Here is a 20,610-nt window from a genome sequence, read left to right as displayed (position 1 = left end):
TCTGAGGTTGTTACATTGGCCCCAAAAATTTTGTACATATATGTCAAATTTAAAGGTGGGGACTTAGACTTTGAAATTTTCTAGGAGGTGCTCTTGAGCCATTTTACCACACCCATGTCCAAGCCCCATATCCAATATCAAATTACACTACTTCTGATGTATGTGCAAATTTCTGTGAGGTTTCGAGCACTCCTAGCACCTCAAAAATCCTAAAAGTAACTAGGGGCGCTAAAGAGTGGAAATGCCATGACCAAGCCTGATTTTGATACTAACTGAAGCATTTATTGGTTCAAACATATAAACAAAGTGTCATTAGTCTTCATGCATCCTAAAGGCCTCAAACATGTTCATAAAATGAAAATTGACACTCGAAATCCAAAATGGCTGACTTTCTATTGGGCAAAAATTTTTTTAAAAAAGTTTTATGTTGATAATGATGACAGCAATAAACCCACTGAATTTCATGAATATCAAAGAAACTTTGTTCCAAAATGGCCCTGCGTTATGGGGTGCTATAGAGCCCACTGACCACACCAGAGCCCAATCACTACAGAGCTTTGCAATTTTTGCCAGTTCTGACATGTCTGGCAATTTTTGTGAGTTTTTGAGCATCCTAAGCTCCTCAAAAATGCAATGGCGTACTATAATAACAATAATAATAATAACAATAATAATGATAATAATCTCTTCAAAAACAATAGAACCTATTGTTTTTGCACTTTCAGTGGCAGGGACTGTTGGGCCCCTGCTCGGGCCCTGATAATACATTTTATTTATCGAGCGCTTTTCAGGGTATTCAAAGACACTTTACATAAATTACAACAATCATAGAAAAACAACACACCAAAAGCATATGTCATAGACTAAAAACTAAAAACATATGCCATAGAAAAACACACTAAAAACATATGACACACATCATTAATCACACATTAAAAGCAGTTCTGAAGAGACGCAATTTGATTGGTGATTTGAACTTGGACAGATGTGTTTGGGGAGAGAGTTCCAGAGGGGGCAGCCATGGAGAAAGCTGTGATGCCCCAGGTCCGGTGATTGGTCCTGAGTGGTGGAGACAGAAGGTTGGCAGGTTGACTTTTAAAATTATTTTTGATTTTTATTTATTTGTATTTCATATTTTGAGCTTAATTGATGTATGTATTAATGTATTTCTTCATCAGTATTTTTATTTGACCTAGCAGCCTATTATAAAATCCTGGCTACGCCCCTGCAAATAAGTATGCTTAGTAGTCCCCCCAACACACACACACACACACACACACACACACACACACACACACACACACACACACACACACACCAAACACACGCACACACACACACACACACACACACACAGTGGGCGTGACTTTCCTCCAGCTGGAGTAAATAGAGGCGGCGCCGCACCGTGCGCCTCGGACAGGGAATGGCCGTGTCTTTGCGCTCTGACACCGGCTGACACATAAGCAGCGCTCCCATCCATTACTGCACTGCTCCGGGCTGCGCGTCTCCCAGGCTCCGGGACTGGCACGGATTATAAACTACGGGTCGGTAGGTCTCTATGGACTCTTTTAATACCCTTTTTCAGGGGCGTGGGCATGGTGTGAGTGCACTGATCCTGTGGGGCATCCCACAGAATGGGTACTTGAGGGTGTAATGTGGCCGTTGTGAGCCACAGGTGTGCGGAGAAAGATCCGTGTCGATAAATACGGTTTCTGCGCGGGTAGCGTGCGCTGCTGGAGGAGGAGGCACAGTTCACTGCACGCTGTCAGAGCGGGCTTGAAAGGGTCGCTCCGCGCATCTTGTCAGCATGTAGTACGGGCTGAACTGTTGAACGCACGCTGCCTGTCCTACCACGACTTTAGGGACAGAGGTAAGTTGACTCCCGGCCAGTGCGCGCTGATAGCACCGCTCAGTCTCCAGCTCCGGTCTGTCTTTAACAATCGCGTGCAACCAAGTGCAAACATTACTGTAAATAACAAAATATACCAACTCACCATCAAGATACAGTGAAGGCAGCACTCATGTTCTGTTGTGGCTTTATGTGAAGATATGACCAGAAAGCGGATTTTTAATTTGCGGGTAGTGAGATAAGCCACACGTTTAGCCTGATGGATCTTTAAAAATAACTTTAGCTTAAAAGGTTAAGATCTTAAAAACAGCAAGAACAATATGCTTTTTCTGAGACTATAATAGGTTCAAATGGGTGGTTGTCATTCACCACAAAATCACCGGTATGAAACCAATCGTCTGCAGGTTTCCCTTCTCCTCCAGTCAGTGAACAGTGCGCAGTGTCCAGCGGTGGTTCTTCGGCTCCAGAGAAAACAAGTGCACTCTGTTCCCAGCCTCCTTCCAACAGGTTAGTGGACCATTTTCTCCTTCACTGTCTACAGATGTGATGCTCTCAGCTGTTGTCTGTACAGATATATAGCCATGATTTTAGAAAAAAATGAGGATAAGAGTCTACTAACACACCCTAAACTTTTCTTTGTCTGCTTTTTCTATATAATTTTAACTGTTTAATCGTATTTTCTGCTTATTTTATCTCCCTACAAAATGGTCTAAGCTGTTTCAAAGCCCTCCCCATAATGCCAGAATATAATTATTTTGTAAGAAATACTGGCATATTTATGTTTTTTTTTTTTGTTAACTGAACAAATATGACTAAAAAATATATAAATTAGGCACACACCCAAAAAACCTCACCAAATTTCCTGAAACAGTCCTGAGAACATGCCAGCAGTGTCCCAGTGGAAGCCTTGTTTAACACATCCAGCCTGTGGATTTTTATTTAATAACAGTTCTTTGGGTGTTTCTTTATCTGCTTTAAAACATTTACAAATACACGAGTTTCCTTCAAACATCTGAAAATGATTTCAGTTTAATACCATATTAACTCTACAGTTACCTCACACAGCATCACCTGATGCCTGTTATTCACTAATACATTGTGATGTTGGTTATGACTGTACAGTTACGTGGTTGCTTACTTGCCTGGTGCTTAACATGCTCGTCATACCTTTTTCTTTTGCCTTCGTGTGTGATGGAGCTCATCCATGCTACAGGCAGCTGACAGGAATTATGTGTTTGTGACTGCAAAATGTGTGCTTCAGCTGATGCAATGATGATGCCTTGAAGCCGTCTTTGTCTGACTGCTGGCTTTCCTGTGTTCCCTTATCACCTTCATTGTCCTCCAGAGTGGATGACATGATGACGAGGAGGAGAATAGCACTGTAACAAAGAGTAGGAGTAGGCTGAGAAGAGTGGCAGTGATGATGATAGTGAGGAAGTGGAGGAAAGCAGAGAAATGTTTTGTCTAAGTGACCTGCTCTGTAAAAAAAAAAAAAAAAAGAAGAAGAAGAATGTTACACAATCAGTCATGGCTTAAACTACTAGCTAGAACAGGTTGTCAGTTTGGTGGGAGTTGATGATGATGATGGTGATGATGATGAAAACATGAAATATGAAGGTGTGTAGAGAATCCTGAAAATGAACCAGCTGAGAGAGAGAGAGAGGTGTCTCCTCAAGATGCGAAGCTGGAGCGAGGATTACACAAGCTGAGGTTGTAGCACTTCCTTTCATCTGCGACTGACTTGTAAATGTAAAAGCTGTTGCGTGATCTGTTGTCTGTGACTGGCAGTGTGTGTGTGTGTGTGTGTGTGTGTCTGTAGGAGGCTGAGAGATTCCTTTTCTTATTATAGGCTTGTATCGCTTATGAATCTGCAGCTGCTCTGATCTGTCTGATCTGCCGGGGCTGGTCTGAGTTCAGCTGCTGACACAGAGACTCAGTCTTGGGCAGTACAACCTTTCACTGCTTTCATTTGGATTTTAAAGTCAGACTGTCATATTTAAAAGCTGAAATAGCAAAATCTTCCTCTGACAAATGATACGTTGAATGGATAAGCACTGGAAAACACCCTTGCTCAATTCAGTGCAATCAGAGATATTGCTACAGCCTTACTTGGTCTGGTATCAGTAACATGCGGTGAAATCCTCTTCCTCTTTTTCCTCTTGCCTGGCAGCTCCATCTTATCTTATCTTATCTCCATCCATCTTAATAAGAAAAAACTTATTCACTCCTACAAAATGCGCAAAAGTGCACCGATAACCAGACACAATGAGGGTCTGGTGATGGCGCACCAGGATAAAGAAAAAAAGACTTGGTGTCAGTGCACAGTAGCCTAACATCAGACAACATACACAAAGCCAATAAAAGGTTTATTGCCAAAGCCTAACTTTGTTGTAAAAGTCCTCTTCATTAGGTGTATTTCTTAGTTTCATATGTCTCTCCTTTTCAATGAAAATAAGAGCTATGGAGGAAAGCCTGCTCTGTTCTATTCTGTTACAGCTATAGGTCTTATGCACTTTATCACTGAAAAGTTGTGGCCTTGGGTACAGTATCCTGCAGATCATTGTCTACAAAAATGTAAGACATCATTCCTTAGACTGTTTGTGATCAGTATAATCCTTCCAAATCAGACTTTAATCTAATCAGATCCAAGAATTTGCATATCTGGACAGGCTCTTCAATTTGTGATCATCCAATTTAGCTGACATCTTGGCAAATTTCTTGCAGTCAACTAAGTCAAGCTCCTCCAGATGGTCAAACCTGGCTTTCATTCGTACAGTGATGTTGTCAAGAACATCTCATCTCTGACAGATTTGTGGTGGTGGGTCTCCTTATTTATCAGTTTTAGTTCCTTACTTTTCTGTTCAAAACCATCATAAAAAACTGCTCTCACTGATTGTTCAAGGCACACATAGTGTCTCTGACGGACACAGAGCACAGGCAAATGTCCATTTCCTTGTTATGAAGAAGACGAAATAGCACATCTGTGATGCTAAAAATGCCATTGTACGCCATCAGGCGAAAACAGGTGAATGCTATTGAGAGCCAGAGATCAAATCCTGAGGCCACTGTGAGGGTCTCGCCATCCCAGTCATCTGAGTTCTCCATCATCTGACCTAGAATTGGAGTTCCACCCGACAGATGACGTTTTAAGGATGTGGCATTTCACAACTTCATCCAGTAAATGTGTACGTTTGGTAGACTTGCTGAAAAATGGTGTGAGCCCTTCAACAGTCAATTTTACACTCTGGAATGAATCTTGCTTATTGTGAAAGCACAAAATTCAATTTATGCGCATAGCAATGTGTAAATATAGCTTCAGACACTTTCTCTTTGATTTTTGCCCAAACCCTGTTAAGCTCTTAGGCCATCACTGAAGCTCCATCATATGTTTGTGCGATCAACTTATCAGCACAATTATACTTTTCTAATACATCCAATACATACTCGAGCCTTGTTTGTGAATACGTAGTTTCATCCACTTCCACTGCAACAAAGGATGCTGCTTGAATGTCATTTTTTATTTGACCCCTGATAACCTCAATTAAATCATTCTGAATCCCATTTGATGTGCCGGTAAGCACATTTGAGGAGCTGAAGTGTGTGGCTAACCTGTCATCTTTTTCTGCCAACACATGCAGCAGTTCAACATAATGATTGGCAGAGCTACTGCTCTTGTCATTTCCCAGAAAGTCCAGCTATTGTTTGGCAAGGTAACAGGTCACATCGATGAAGCTTTTTAAGATTTCCCTGTTTTCCTCTACCTTTGCATTGTACACACCGATATAGAGCCTGCACTGCTCATCCAGGGCCGTGTCAATGCAACTCTTGCAAAAGGTTTTCAAGGCAATCTGAGAGAGGACATGGGTTGTGGATTTTTCATGCTTCAGCTGAGCTCTTGGTAAATTGTTCAGGTCACAGTATCCCCCTTTTCACCCACACGCTGTCGCTGCTGGAGGAGAAGAATAGGCATGGAAAGCAAAAAAAGCTTGCTAGTCTGGCTGCACATAGCCAGTCCTTCTTTTGGTACAACTCTGTTTGAAAAGTTTGTGTAATCTTTTGCCCCTTTGGCTGGGTAAGATCGTGTAGTTCAGGTGTTGGTTTCCAATTAGCAACCACAACTCTTTTTTCCTCATAAGACAATGTTGAAAATCTTTTTAAGTAAGAAATATCCATGCTGACCGCTGCTGTTAAGCTATCCGTGCTAGGGAGGGCGCTGAGTAAGAAGGAGTGGATGTCACGTGAAGTGGGGGGCAGGGCTGGTCTTTGCCTGATTGTTGATCATTCAACACACTATGAGAACCGACTATGCATGCACAAATCTACAAAAAGACTGGCCTTTGCGCCAAACCTGCCGACATAGGCACAGACAGCCTGTGCCTCAGCCCATGGCCTTAAACTTCCTGCGTTTAGGACCAGTAGTTTTTAGGAGCAAGATGTAGGAGCATACTATACTTTTAAAACAACTATTGACCACTGACTGGTTTTACTGGAGTACGTGTTTTAGCTTTAGTGAGGCACTGCCTACCCTGACCACACATCAGTGTCTGGTATGACTAGTTAAATTAGTAGTAGCTAACTTTAGATAGATATTGTAGCATTACTGACATCAGTTTGATTCTGACCTCATGGCTCCTCTCTACTCGTACTACTGTTACACTATATTTTAACATGTCCAGATAAACAACAATTCAATGGTTTTATCACAAAGTCAAACAAGAAGTAAACACAGTGTATCTCACCAGGAGACAGGTTGTTATGTCCTGTCTGTGGTCCCTTTCAATTCCCTCTCAGACAGGTCTCCACCTGGTATAAATATGTGATCTGTTTTCTGGATAATGACATGATTAGAGAGTAATCTGTCTTGAAGGTTTTATATTTGCAAGTCTTTCCTGGAGTCTATGAGAGAAACACTAATGTGCATGTGCAGTGGGCCACACAACATGTGAGAAAACCTGGAACCAGATCTCAGGTCTGGACAATCAATTGCATTCCAATGATTTCAACCTCATCCAGGTACATTGCATTTTAAGACCAGGTGGAAATGGGTTCAAAGTCATATCCTCTAATGATGGCGTCTTTAAGCAGCAGGAAGAAGTCTTGGGAAATGAAGGGAAATTCAATGTCCCAGTATCTTGTAATTGCCCCTTGTGGCCACAGTGGCTGCTGTTCAGCAAAAGTTACATAGTTCTCTCTTTAAGTGGTAATGAGGGAGATCTTTGAATGAATGAGTGTCTGTTTTGCTGCTCTGGTTTACTGATGGATAGAACTGGATGGTGATCCAACTTAATCTAGCTCATGAAAGCTTTGACATTTATTGCCCTAAACACTACCAGTAGATTTCCCAAACCTACCACATATTACTGGTGAGGCTACAAAATATAGCATCTCTGAATCTTTTTAATATAACAGGGTATTTAGCATGAGTGATGGTGTTAATGAGCAAAACTGCGGTTGAGTTCATTTGAATGCAATGCTGCTAATTAAGACCTGATGTTAGGCTGTTAAAGGTGCATCTTGAGCATGTCTGACAGCAATTAACCACAAAAAAGAGACAAAGTTCTCTGCTGCTGAACCAGAAATACTGGTTGAAAAAAAAACAGCAACTGCAATCACACAATTGTTTTCCTGCAAAAAAGGAAGGATGGCTATTGGGGAGAAAATGTCAGTTAAATAAATCTCCCAGCTCAGACCTGAGCATGGTATGACTGAGAAGCCTGTGAAATGTACGCACATTCTGCTACAAACCCTGAGTACATAAACCTCTGAGTGTCTGGTTGGTGTTTCCTGGGAAAAATTCATCAACTCCTGTGAAGCAGGTTGAGTTGATAAATTCTATGCTTCTTATTTGTTTGGAATAAAAACTGTGTGGCATGAGCAATGGCTTAACTGGTAGAGAAAAGAGTACAACCTTCAAAAAACTTTTAGCTGCACTTATCTGTTTTTTAAATATTAACAATGGATGAAATTACTCTGTTATATGAAAGATGACAAAGTGACAAACCCTCCGGGAATTGTCACCAATTCCGCAGTTTCTCTCAGCTTAACAGAGCTTTTTAGCCTGTTTTAGCTCATTGTTTTTGTTTCTGGTCCACAACTTCTGCTCTTTTCATGTCAACTTTATTTCTAGCAGAAGCAGGTAGCTATTTCAGAAAATAGGTCTAATAATATAATAATAAGCCTAGCATTGTATGTTAGCTGCAAGCAACAAACAGCAGACAGACGAAGTTAGCAACTAGCTGGTTGGCAGCTAGGGAGAGCTAGGTATTTTTCTCAGGAGTAGATGGAGACCAAAACAGAGCTAAAAGGACGGTGAATTTTTTCAACTCCAAATGAAGCTCTTTGTCTGCTGGATGTGTAAAAAGGCAACTGGTTGCTAACAAAGTTAGCAAGAACTTTATAAGATGATACAACGTCAGACGTGTTTTCGACTTGGTCTCCTGCCCCCCCCTCCCAAAATCAAATGAATGCAGCTGTTAACTTATGCATCAAAGTGCTTGGTATCAATATTGGACACAAAATTAAAAAAATGTAATCCAAAGAAGAAAAAACACTGCAAACATACATGTATGCTACATACATACCTTTACTTTCCTCTGTATTTTGTTTTTGTCTAACATGCATGTTACTCTTAAACACAGCAATTGACAGATCTTACGCATTCTAAAACACACGCACAGACGCACACACACTAAACCTTTTGGCCTTTCTTGTATTATGTCTCTTGAAATCCTTTTCCAATGTGAGAAACACAACTCTTGGCAGCAAAAAGGCCTTTAGTTTCCAATGTAGGCTAGAGTTTCCACACACACACACACACACACACACACACACACACAGAGCCACAGACACACAGTACAGTCAGAGAGAAGAACTGGCAGGGAGCTGCCACCGTGGATGATTGGGCAGGCAGCCAAAGGCCACAGTTTACTTGAGGAAACCATCAGCTCTCCAGCCTCAATTGAAAGAGGAAAATGTGTCTCCCCTCTGGTCAGGCAGGAGAGGAGGAGTCACTCTGCTTTCCCCTCCGCTCTGCTTTGGACAGTAAATAGCTCCATATTCGTAGATGAGGCTGCCTAGACGGAATTTAATTCTTTTTTTTTCTTTTTTCTTTTTGACCCATCCATCAACTCCTTAATGGGCTGTGAAATTGTTTAGAGCAGTTGTTTTCTTGCCTGTACTTGTTGCCCTGCTACAGAAGCCAAGTCAACCTGTCTTCCATGTTCTTAATTAATTAAATAAAAAAGCAATGAGGGGCTTGCGTGGATAACTGGTTGTAAATTGATTCCAGGTCCTTCCCTGGCGCTACAACAGACAGCTGCTCTTGCTTTGTGTGTGAGTCTGTGATTTTTGTGGATTGATGTGATCCAGACAGACAAAATACAGACAGATATCCTCTACTTGAGTGTCCATGTGCCGCTGCTGCTGCTGCTGCGTAAAGCTTACATACAGCAGCCGTTTAAAAGTACACAACACAGCCACGTCCTCCAGACCGTGTTTAGTTTGGATCCCAAGAGTCCAATTTAGATCACAGTGCTGAGAGAAGGGGTGTAGTGTAGTGTACACCCACTGGAATTCTTGTTTACCCACTTGTTCATTTGCAGGATTTGAATTTACTGTACCACCTTTTGTAGGCTAAGAAAAGATCTCTGGCAGATATAAATAATATACATATTGTCAGCACAGTAATAAAATTACTAAATGGGCAAAGCTGTAACACATTATGTTGTGGATAAATCTCAAGATTTCCTCGCCACAAACTGCCACCTGTTCTCCACATGTGAATGGACTGTAGCTAGCAGTTGTTTTCAGGAACATGAACAACTCTGGTTATGCTGAAGGTTTATTCTAGCCTTTGGAAATAGTTTAACAACAAAAAATCTACACAACGTCCACTTGCTTGGTATATCCAAAGTTGTCATGGCACGGCCTTCCTAAGTGGATGGAGATTCAGGTGTCATTGAGATGGTTAAGTTGTTATACAATGACAAGTATAGTCAGCAGAAGGTTGTAAATGGGGAGAGATGGCTCAGTGCACATATACATATATTTATTTTCTTTCATAAAGACTGGAGGTCATGGCTTCCTTTCTAGTGAGAACACTGGCTGCCAATTATTGACCACCACCTTCTGAATTCAGTTTCTGGGGAGAACAACCCTCAGATACATGGAGTCTGTTTACAGCTGGAAATCCTCTCCATGAAGTCTCCTCATCTACATTCACGTGGAGTAGACTCTGACATGAACACTGCTGGATGATGTTTTGTAGCGTCAAGTGTGAAGCTGCTGCAGGGCCTTTATGCAACAGGCCAAGAATGTCTCAGCAGTGATTAGTAGTTTTAAAGCAGAATCAGATCAGGCATGGAGCTGTCGACAGAGATAAAGGAGCTTGTCTGTGCTCTGGAAACAGCAGATCTCAACACGATACCACTGCACTGACCCTGTATTAATGGCAGCGGAGCGCGCACACACACACACACACACACACAGCATGTCCTGCTTGTTTATCAAGTCTTACCTCTAATGTGCCAAGATATGTGTTTGGACAGGCAAGCCTTGTTATCCACATATGGAAGGACTCTAAGGTTTGTGTGTGTGTGTGTAATTGTGTGTGTGTGCGTGCGTGTGCGTGTTGTTGGTGATGAATAATAAAGGTGAGAGCAGTGGTTTTGCCTGCAACCACAGTCAGATTGCCTGTGACAGGGAACATTTGCAGTACATACATTAGAGCAGGGAACACTGCTCAGGTTAACAAAAAGAACACCTGTGTCTCACTGTGTGTGTGTGTGTGTGTGTGTGTGTGTGTGTGTGTGTGTGTGTGTGTGTGTGTGAGTGATGCAGCCGCACACAGAGAGCGACTGTGTGTTTAGAATTTAGTTTTGGCAAAAGTCAAACAGAGCTGTAAAATACTTTCTCGTGTGTCATAGCCCCCTCCTCCCACTGAGAGTGGCAAATATATTGATCTGTGAATGTGTCTGATGTCACGTGACTGCCAGCACAATGTTCAAACAGCCATTAGCTGGTACTGGGCAGCAGCATAAATAAACTGGAACCAGTATCTTTTACAGAGCTATGTTCCACTTTGTGTGTGTGTGTATTTCTGGAAGAGAATTAAAAATACAAGAATTAAAGGGTGAGTGAAATCCTCAAAGGAAATCCTCTGGAATTTGTTTTTTTTATGTGGGGTCCCCATTTTTGTGGTTAAGTGCTCATTGCTGTGGTGTTGTTCCACCTGCCAGTTTAACAGAGGGCATCAAAGCCTCCAGGATTTAAAACTATGAAATCTCAGCAAATTCAATTCATTTCAGTGTACAAAGGATTAGAGCACTGTATGATGAACCTGTTTCATCAGTTAGGAACAATGGCCTAATTGCCATCAGCTGACCAGACAAGGCTGTCCCTTGTCTCCATTACTGTTTATCTTAGCTTTAGAACTATTAGCATGTACAAACCATAGGGACAAGGATATGACAGGTGTTCTAATTGGTGATCTTGATTTCAAACTAAATATGTATGCAGATGATATTTCATTGACCTTGTCCAATTGGACCAAAAGTGAAGCTACTTCTAAATCACTGAACATACATCACTGATCTTGGACCAGCGCCTTTTATCTAGAAAGCAGAGGGGATGAAATATTTGAGTGTAATGATTAGAACAGCTATTAATAAAATATTTGATTTGAATACACAATCTTTATTACATTATATCAAGGAAGAGCTTAGAAGGTGGTCAACACCGCCTGTACAGTGGCAGAGCTGAAGTACTGAAGATGAAAATTTTTTGCTTATTTTTTTATTTTCTTCTGTTCCTTTATATATTCCAAACCCTTGGTTTGATAATATAAACGTAATGTTTTCCTCTTTTCTGTGGAAAGACAAGAAGTCTAGAATTAATCATAAAAAAAAACTATCACTGCTGAGAGATAAAGGGGGTCTTGGAATCCTAGATGTGTATCTGTATTATCTTGCATTTATCAGTGGTATCATCCTGTTCCACCCACAAAGCTAGATAATGGTATTATTAAGTTCTCATGTGAAATTATTAAAAAAATAAAAAAATAAAAAAAATGGAAAAACACAAGAACTGCTTTAACATCCTGTCCAATATGGCACAATACAGCTTTTAAAGCTACAGGGAATCTACTGTCAAGCTATGCATGACAGCAACACAATATTACAGAAATTTCACAAATCATAGAGAATGGGGAGGTTTTATCCTTTGAGGAGCTTAGAAGGAGATATAACAGTATGCACAATTAAAATCAATTTTCTCAAAACTTCCCAAAGAAAACTTTGACTATAATTAGCATCAGACAGAGGTACTGTCTCAGCTCTCTATCGGATGTTGATTCATTCCTCCTTGAATCTCTATATTCAGACTCAGTCCCAATGGGTTTCACTCACCTCTGCAGAATGAGAAAGAATATGGAGGGACCCTGCAGTAATTTCCATGTCAGTCAGATTCAGAGTTATACAATTGAAAATCCTTCGCAGAGCATATATCACTCCCTACAGACTTAAAGAAATAGACCCAAGCTCCTCTGATCTCTGCTGGCATGGTTGTGGACAAGTGGGAACTTTGATTCATATGCTGTGGCACTGCCCTGCAGTCAAGTCCTTTTGGACTGGAGTGTTCATTCGATTTCAGTAATAATGAATATAAATCTCTCTCCTTGTCCTGTTGTTTGCTTGCTAGGGTATAGGGCAATACAGCTACAGTCAAAAAAAGACAGGATCTAAACAAAAATGATTTAAATAAATTAAATTGGAAGATTGGTAATCCAAAATGTTTCTAGAAACACGATTGCTTGAATTTTTTAATCTTGATATGGAATGAATAGCTGATATGATCAGCAATACTAAATACAATTCTGGAATGGACTGGGATCAAGGTTGGAAATGCATTTCAGTATCACATATTTGCACTTAATACAGACTAGTACTGAACAGTCCTATGTGAATTTATTTTGAAACCTTGGTTCCTCCTATACAGGTCAAGTAGACCCTATGATAATGAAATCAATAATTCATTGTGAAGCACTATACTGTATCCCCCCCTTCTATATTTTGTGTTGTATAATCTGTCATTGTACTGTTCTATACTTTTTGTTGTTGTTTTTGTCGGTGTTGTGGTTGTTGTTTGTTTCCTTTTTTGTATGTCGATCTTGTATAAATGTAAAAGTGTAAAAGAAAAAAAATCATTACAGTGGATCTGCGATCAGCGGATTTGCTGGCAGGGGATGCTGTCACTTTGGTGAACTTTGACCCATGAATTTGTGCAGTTGACCAACAGCAGCCCATATTGATCAAGCCCCCAGAAGTGCGCCAGGCTGTGAAATTTGACATAGTGGCCAAACCATGTAATTACAACTTCTGAGTCCATCATGTGATGCACACTGGCCAAAAAAGCATTTTTCAAATATACAGTCATAGGAAAAGGAGCGGCTGTAAAACAATAAATACATTTTTTAAGCGTCACAATCCCCACAAAATGACTTGTTTTATTATCAGAATTCAATCCATGTGGTCCAACAACATTTGGAGAGTCCAGAAGAGACGCACCATTAAATTATTTCATCCCGATTCAAGTGAATGGAGAGCCAACCGGAAATCATCCAGCTCGGCCAGCGTAATTCTCTACTGAGCATGCTCTATGAAGCGTGAAATGTGGAAGCGTGAGCAACATCTGGGTAATTTCTTTACAGCCAAACCGATTTTGTGCTTTCATGCGCCACTTAGCATCATTCCTAGGAATGAACAGGGCACCATCTTTGAGTCTGGTATCCAGTTCTTCTTAATCAGCCATGATGTTGACAGAGCTGACCGTTTGAGAGGACGGAGAGCCGAAGAATCCAATGTGAAGGAAGCTAGCTTGTGAGCTATGTTGCAACGTTCACTTTTACTTAAGTCCTGTATTGGAGTGAAGAATAGCAATGGTTTACAGACAGTTATGAGACAGGAGTCAATGGTACATATACGTCTTTTTTACAAATAAACTGTGGGAAGTTACTCTTAGCAACCAAGCTAAACTAGCGAACAAATGATTTTCCTAACTGCTTTATTTTCCCTCTTCAATAACTTATTATTTAATGAAATATTGTGTAATGGTGAACAAAATGCCAGGTAGATGTAAACATGACAGGAGAGAGAAGTTCTGGGAACCACTCTGTCCGACTTGCACGAGTTAGCAGTTAGCTTGGCTAGCTACAGCAGTTCACCAGCTAAGCCTGCACTAATTTTGCATGCAAGTGAATATCACTTTGTGGTGTGACCATGGCATCAGGCAAGTGTCTCATGAGAGTCATGAGATAGTTTCCCACTGCTGGAAAACAATTGTTGGGTTTAAGAATTGCTCTGCCTTCATCGTAATGGTTTGGAGTTTAAATATAGGCTATTACTGAAATCATTATGATGTGCATCATGGCTGCCAGTTTACTGAGAAGTTTGACAATGTTTTTTTGTTAGCTTTTTGGTATGAAAATTAATGTAAATCATTAGTTGTTAAGAAAAGTCTCACACTCCAACAGCTTCCTAGAGTCTTTATGTAAGTTACTATCAAACTACTCTCCTCATTTCTGCCATTATTTTAAAATTGTTTCTGGTCCCTTATTACAACTGCTGATGCTGCTAAGTACTGATTTTCAACAGCAGGACTTAAAGCTTTACACTGTGAAATCCTTTTTTTTTTCTTGAGTGACATTTTTGTGAACAAACAGGCAGCCTTATGTCGCAGTTTGGGTGCGTTGATTACATGAATGATCAAATGTAACAAACACATACCTACTCATATACAGGTAACATCTGTTTCGCAGCCTAGCGTGAATCTGCATTTTCATGTAAATACTGAAATTGAATTGAATTGTGCTGCATTTTTTCAAGGGTAGCTTGGAGCAATAGGGATGCAACTGTATGGACCACAGAAGCAAAACAGTAAGCTGGACTGTTGATCTTCAGTGAAATGAGAAGGACTGGAAACCAGCTAACACTACAGTCATTAGATTCATTTAAGTACAGATTTATACAGAATTAAAATTAATGTAGTATATAATAAGTGTCTTTGGTAGCTTGTCTAATACTTCAATATGAGACACAGATATGGGGACGTATATGACACCAAGTTGATATCAGCAGCATATCAGTGGATATCTGATCCTTCTTTTTATTAAAGCATAAACAGTTGACACAGGCACAGTGACATTACTTTATGTATTCCATCCAATATTCTGGACTTTCTCTTTAATTCTTATTAATATCTCTCTCTCTCTCTATCTCTCTCTCTCCCTCTCTCTCTCTCTCTCACCCTCTCCTGGGTTTCCTCTCTGTTGGTCGGCCCAGAGCTGCTATCAGACATATAGTCCTTCCACAGGGATTATTTTCAGGAGGCAGAGAAATGACTTTGTCAGTTTCTCATCACAGCTCTCTCTCTCTCTCTCTCTCTCTCTCTCTCTCTCTCTCTCTCTCTCTCTCTCTCTCTCTCTCTCTCTCTGTCTCTCTCTCTCACACACACACATACACCTAGGATGGTGTGTGTAATGTCACACACTCCCAGTAGGCTATAGTTTTTAATATTCATCCATTAACACAAAAGGTGTGCACGTTGTGTTACCACAGTGTGTCCTTTCTCTGCTGCTGATGGGTTTCATCTCTCATCCATATGCTGCCTGTCAATCATTCCTCCTGGCTGCTGTCACAGCATCAGGCCCTGTCCTGTCTGCCTTCCACTGATGTGAATATTTGGAGTGAAGCTGAAAATCCTTTGTGCCACAAATTGAAGAAAGCTGCTTTAGATATGGTGTAATTATTCCTTTCAGCAATTATCTGGCAGTGGAATATTTCATTTTAGTATTTTAGTAAACCCAATCTCCTTTAACATTTCCTACATCAACTGCAATAGCTGCAATAGGTCCCTGAGGACTGAGGATTTTTTTGTAAATTATTAAAATTATTATAAAGGTAGAGTCCACCACATTCACACACCAAGTTAAGTGTATTAGTCATCAAGAGTACTACTCAATATGTGAAAGTTTTATGTCTCTTGTAACTAACAATTACTTTCATTATCACTTAATCAGTTGATTATTTTCTGATTAATCGATTAGTTGTTTGTTCTATAAAATGCCAGAAAATGGTGACAACTGTCGATTTGTGTTTCACAAAGCCCAATGTGACGTCCTCAGATGTCTTCATTTGTCCTGACCAACAGTCCACAACCCAAAGATATTCAGTTTACTATCATGGAGGACTAAAGAAACCAGAAAATATTCATATTTGAGAAGAATCAATCATCAAAATTGTTGGCGATTAATTTAATAGTTGCAAACTAATTGACTAATCGTTGCAGCTCTATGAGCTTTCCAATATTTTAGAAAATAACCCTGATGATGTCATCATCTCATCTTTCTTGCACATAGGATTAAGTTATGATCTGATAAGCCAGTGATTAAATTATAACTTTTAGTTATTCTTTCTGGTTTGTTAAATTTGTTAAATATCAGATTGATTTGTGTACTGGACCATTTTGCAATGGATCACAATGGATTGCAATCCTAGTTGGGCATTTTACTAGTTGTTCTAGTTGGAATTTCTCTGTGATCATTTTTAGTTTTTTCCTCTTAGATTTATCCTCCCAGTTCACATTAAAGTCACTCATAAGTAATAATTCTTTGTTGAGATTGCACTCTTTCAAGACTTCTGTGAGTCGATCATAGAAAGTGTCATCTGCAGAAGGGGGCCTATAGATATCTATGATGTTAAAAGACATTTGTTGGGATTTTTATCCCAAAATATTCTAACGTGATTTGAACATTTGATGCTGTCTCTCACATAAAAAGCACCCCTCCTCCTCTTCCATCAGGTCTGTCTCTTCTGAAACATTGGTATTCGGGCACGGTGAACACACTCGCAGGAGTTGTTTGTTTCAACCATGTGTCAGTCAGACAGAGAAAATCCAGATTTGAGTCAGACACGAGATGAGTTAGCTGATTGCTCTTTGCAGTAATGCTTCTGATGTTAAAATGTCCACCAAATAGCCCCCTCAGTTTCAGCTTCAGGTCCCATAACACTTTTGCATGATTGACAGTTTGTAAGGTTTTGAATAACCTCTGCCTCCTCATTGCAGGGTTTTGACACACAGTGGTGTCAGCAGCAGGTTTTGTGAGAGAGACACTAGATCAAGGTTTCCACAGCCTGGTAGTGAAAAGTTATTCATGGAGACATCATGTCTGGTGTTAACAAAGTTTAGCCCAGCTTAGAAAGTTGCTGCTCATTCATCACTGGCACCAGCGGAGTCCCAGACACACTCGGGCACAAATCAGCATTGAAATTCTGCAGCACTCCAGGGGTCACTGGTCCAGGATTTAGCTGACCATCTCTGGAGAGCAGGATCAGCATGAAGAGAAGACCTGCTATTCTCTGAAACGGGGTGGCAGATGACCAGTCCACTGGATCAGTGATTCACTCTGGTACCTGGGCTTGTCCGTGTCGCAGGACAGAGGAATAGATTGCAAAATATCCCAGTAAGTTATGATGAAAACTCACTGTAGGAGCATCAACTGGCCATGAGCCAGCATTTGTCCCAAGCTCAATCACTCTGTGTCCCAGCTGTTTTCCATCAGTGTTGATTGCTCTGGCCAGACAGACACATACAGCAATACAGCAATGAGTACCAACAGTAGTCCAAAAAGCACTTCATGAAACACAGTCCAGGTCTTTTTGCTGATGAAACACTGCTTTGAACTTGATGTAGTTTTTTACAGGCATGCTCTGTGGTACGATTAACAGCCTCGGATGACAGTCCTATGTAGCAATCCCATCCAGGATCCCAGTGACCAGAGGGTAGAAGCTCCTCCATCCGGGTGGTTAGGAACCCCAGATGATCCATGTGGCCAGGACCTTTTCCTTTGATGTTGAGATGGATGTACAGATGGTCTTACTTGATGTTTAATCTGATGCTTACATTTGAAAAACTGGACTGGCCTGTTAGTAGGGTCGGCAGGGGGTTGAGCTGACCATCTCCCCATCCCAATGAGTCACCCCCAGTCATATGCCATCACTTCTTGCGTAGATTACACTACCAGCAAGGATCCCTTAAGTTTTATTCTTGTTTTAAAAAAAATAGATACATAAATTAAAAAATAATAATTTTTTTTTTTTTTTTTTTTTACCAGACTTTACCAGTCAGGAAGTAACAATTGAGGATACTATCCCGTTGCATTATGGGAAATGTAGGAGCCAGTGTTTTTGGAGGTTAAGACCATAGTAGAGACTAAATGTCAGGATATCTCTGATTCTGCTGCACTGATTTTTAAAAATTGTCTTGGTCTGGGTTGGTTTTCCAAAGTTCAGAGTGCTGGTTTGGTTTGTTGAATTGGTTGGGTGTTGTGTTTGGAGACTGAACATGTGGAGATGGACCACACCGATTCTTTTCTGGGGGGTTTCACACAGTTTTGTGAAGTTTTGTTTTAAGTGAAGGTTTGTGAATAGCGTTGTTAGTTGTCAGTCAGCTGTGATTTTAGCCTTTGGCTAGCAATTTGCTGGTTAAAGTAAAATAATGAAAAAACGATAAAGTATTTTAAAATCATAACACTTACGCTCTCTGGTTCACGTTAATGTCATAATTTCACACAAGGTTTTGTGATGTAAAGGCACCTCATAACCCTCCCATAATCTAATAATATGCTACCCTGCTTATGTTGTAATTAGTGTGAAATTATTATTTTTGTAGGTTAAGCATTTAATATTAAATTTAATATATGATTAATTTTAAACATTTATCTCAACTTACTGTGATATTTTTAGGAAGTATTTGACTTAATTATTATTTTTCCTTGAGACAGACTGGAGTCATCCCTTTTCTCTCAGTATGTCTTGATTATTATGCATTTCGATGTTTTATAGGATCATGTGTATAATGTGTGATATGGCAGATTGACCATATCTAAAAGAGACCTGGGAGATTTCATATAATATCAGAGGTAGACTGCGTGGTGTGTCTGATGTGATTATTTCAGAGGAGAGTATTAGCCCCACACATCATTAACACCAGTCCTGTTTATCTTTTCCAGCTGGTCCAGGCTTTAACTGCTTCTCTTCTCATATATTCACCAGCAGCAAGCTCAGATTTAAGACCCCGTGTTTTGAATTAATGTTGGTGGTGAAAAAGAAAGAAACACAAGAATTGATTAAATCTCTTCATCTGTTCTCAGCCGGCAGTGTGCAGTCACACCAAGGTGATTGTGAGGATGCTTGCAGCACAACATGGTTTTCATTTCAACCTCCATCCATAGCAGGAATATTCAGCTCTTTCTCATGATCCCCGCATCGCTGGGTACTGACACTGTTGTGTGTGTGTGTGTGTGTGTTTGTGTGTACGCACCATTGTGATGAGGGTAATGATATAATTTTACTCAAAAACTTCAGTGGTGTCTGTAAAGGCCTCACCTTGCCTTGAGGAGCTGCTAACCCACCTAAAGACCAACTTGTAATTTCTGTGTTCTGCATCCACGGACAGCTGTTGACTTGTACACAGACTGCAGATGCACATGCAGTTCCATACATACTACAATCAAGGGTCCATGTACTGGTAAACAGGGTTGCAGCATGATTTCCGGAGATGTAAAATCCAGTCTGTGAATACTACAAACCACTGTGCAGTGTTTTTCTGATCAGTCTTTAAGTTCAATAATCTGTTACTCCAATCGGACTTCATTGTTTCACCAGCACTTTAAAAAACACGCTTACACCAACACAGCCCCTTGTATTGTTTTACATAAAGCCAAGGAGTTCCTATATGTTGCTGAACAGGAAAAGTCAAAAAAGAAAAATGACAGCTTAATAAGAAGAGGAATACAGTACATACATACAGTAGACAAGACAGGCATTCTAGTACATGTGCAGTTGGCATGCTTGCTATGTGCACAGTCTGGTGGTCACAAAGTGAGCAGAGGGTCAGACCGCGCAGACCCTCTGATATGGTTGGACAATGAAATTTACGTCACTTGGACCAACGCAGACCTTCACAGCATGTATTGGCCTCAACAGAGTTTGATGAGATGCTCTGTGGAGAGTTGCAGTTGTAGTGTCCCATGATGGTGGTCAAAATGCTGTCTTCATGTTATTTGCCACTATGGCAAAAAAAAAAGTGAGACTGAATACGGTAACAGAAAAGAAGAAAAGATAAAGCAAGAAAAATGTTGAAGTGAAGGGTTAGTGCTTCCAAAGACAAACATTTTTTCTCATTTAGCTTTATGAGTATCAAACAACTGTTCTCATTTTATTTCTGTATTTCATATCTGTCTTCAGTACCTCATTTCAGTCTGAGATTAACGTGATCTGTATCTAGATCAGTTTTCTGGGTAAAGACAACACGGTCCTTTGCATTTTTTCTTGGTATTAATAAGTGCTCTCATTATCTCCAGTATGCCTGCATCATGATCAGATCTCAATGTGTAAATTAGGAAGGCAGAGCTGGCAGACATGGAGGTTCTCAGGTCATGGGCAGTGATGTGGGATACATGCGGGTGACCACTGCAATGTGAAAGGTAAAAGTTATGTGACAGACAGAGACATCTGTAGGCTACTTTTTGTTAGTCTAGGTTACTGTTACATATACTGCTAGCTCATTTACCCCAGTGGTCATATGACACTGTTCTTCATAGTGTCATAGTGCATCATAGTGGTCCCATCTCCTGAGGTGATGCTGATGTATGGACTCTACTTACTTATTTCCTTTGTAGGGGAAGAGCTCGTCTGTTGCTTTTTGAC

General features: G+C 40.4%; 1 protein-coding gene across 5 annotated transcripts in view; it reads left to right on the top strand.

The window, feature by feature from the left end:
• Positions 1–1,403: 1,403 nt before the first annotated feature.
• The window catches only part of cemip (cell migration inducing hyaluronidase 1), a 224,739-nt gene continuing 205,532 nt past the window's right edge, over positions 1,404–20,610 (top strand). Inside the window, exons 1-2 of one of the 5 annotated variants that reach the window (XM_067597795.1) lie at positions 1,409–1,548; positions 2,254–2,356. The gene's annotated coding sequence lies outside the window, so the exon portion shown is untranslated. Of the gene's footprint in view, positions 1,549–1,574; positions 1,871–2,253; positions 2,357–20,610 lie in introns of those variants that run through there. The other 4 variants (XM_067597822.1, XM_067597812.1, XM_067597803.1 and 1 more) reach the window with 4 other exon arrangements.

Source organism: Thunnus thynnus, chromosome 1 (assembly GCF_963924715.1).
Source record: "Thunnus thynnus chromosome 1, fThuThy2.1, whole genome shotgun sequence".
NCBI classification, from domain to species: domain Eukaryota; kingdom Metazoa; phylum Chordata; class Actinopteri; order Scombriformes; family Scombridae; genus Thunnus; species Thunnus thynnus.
The sequence above is the reverse complement of the archived record's forward strand: the minus strand, read 5'-3'. Positions and strand labels throughout refer to the sequence as shown.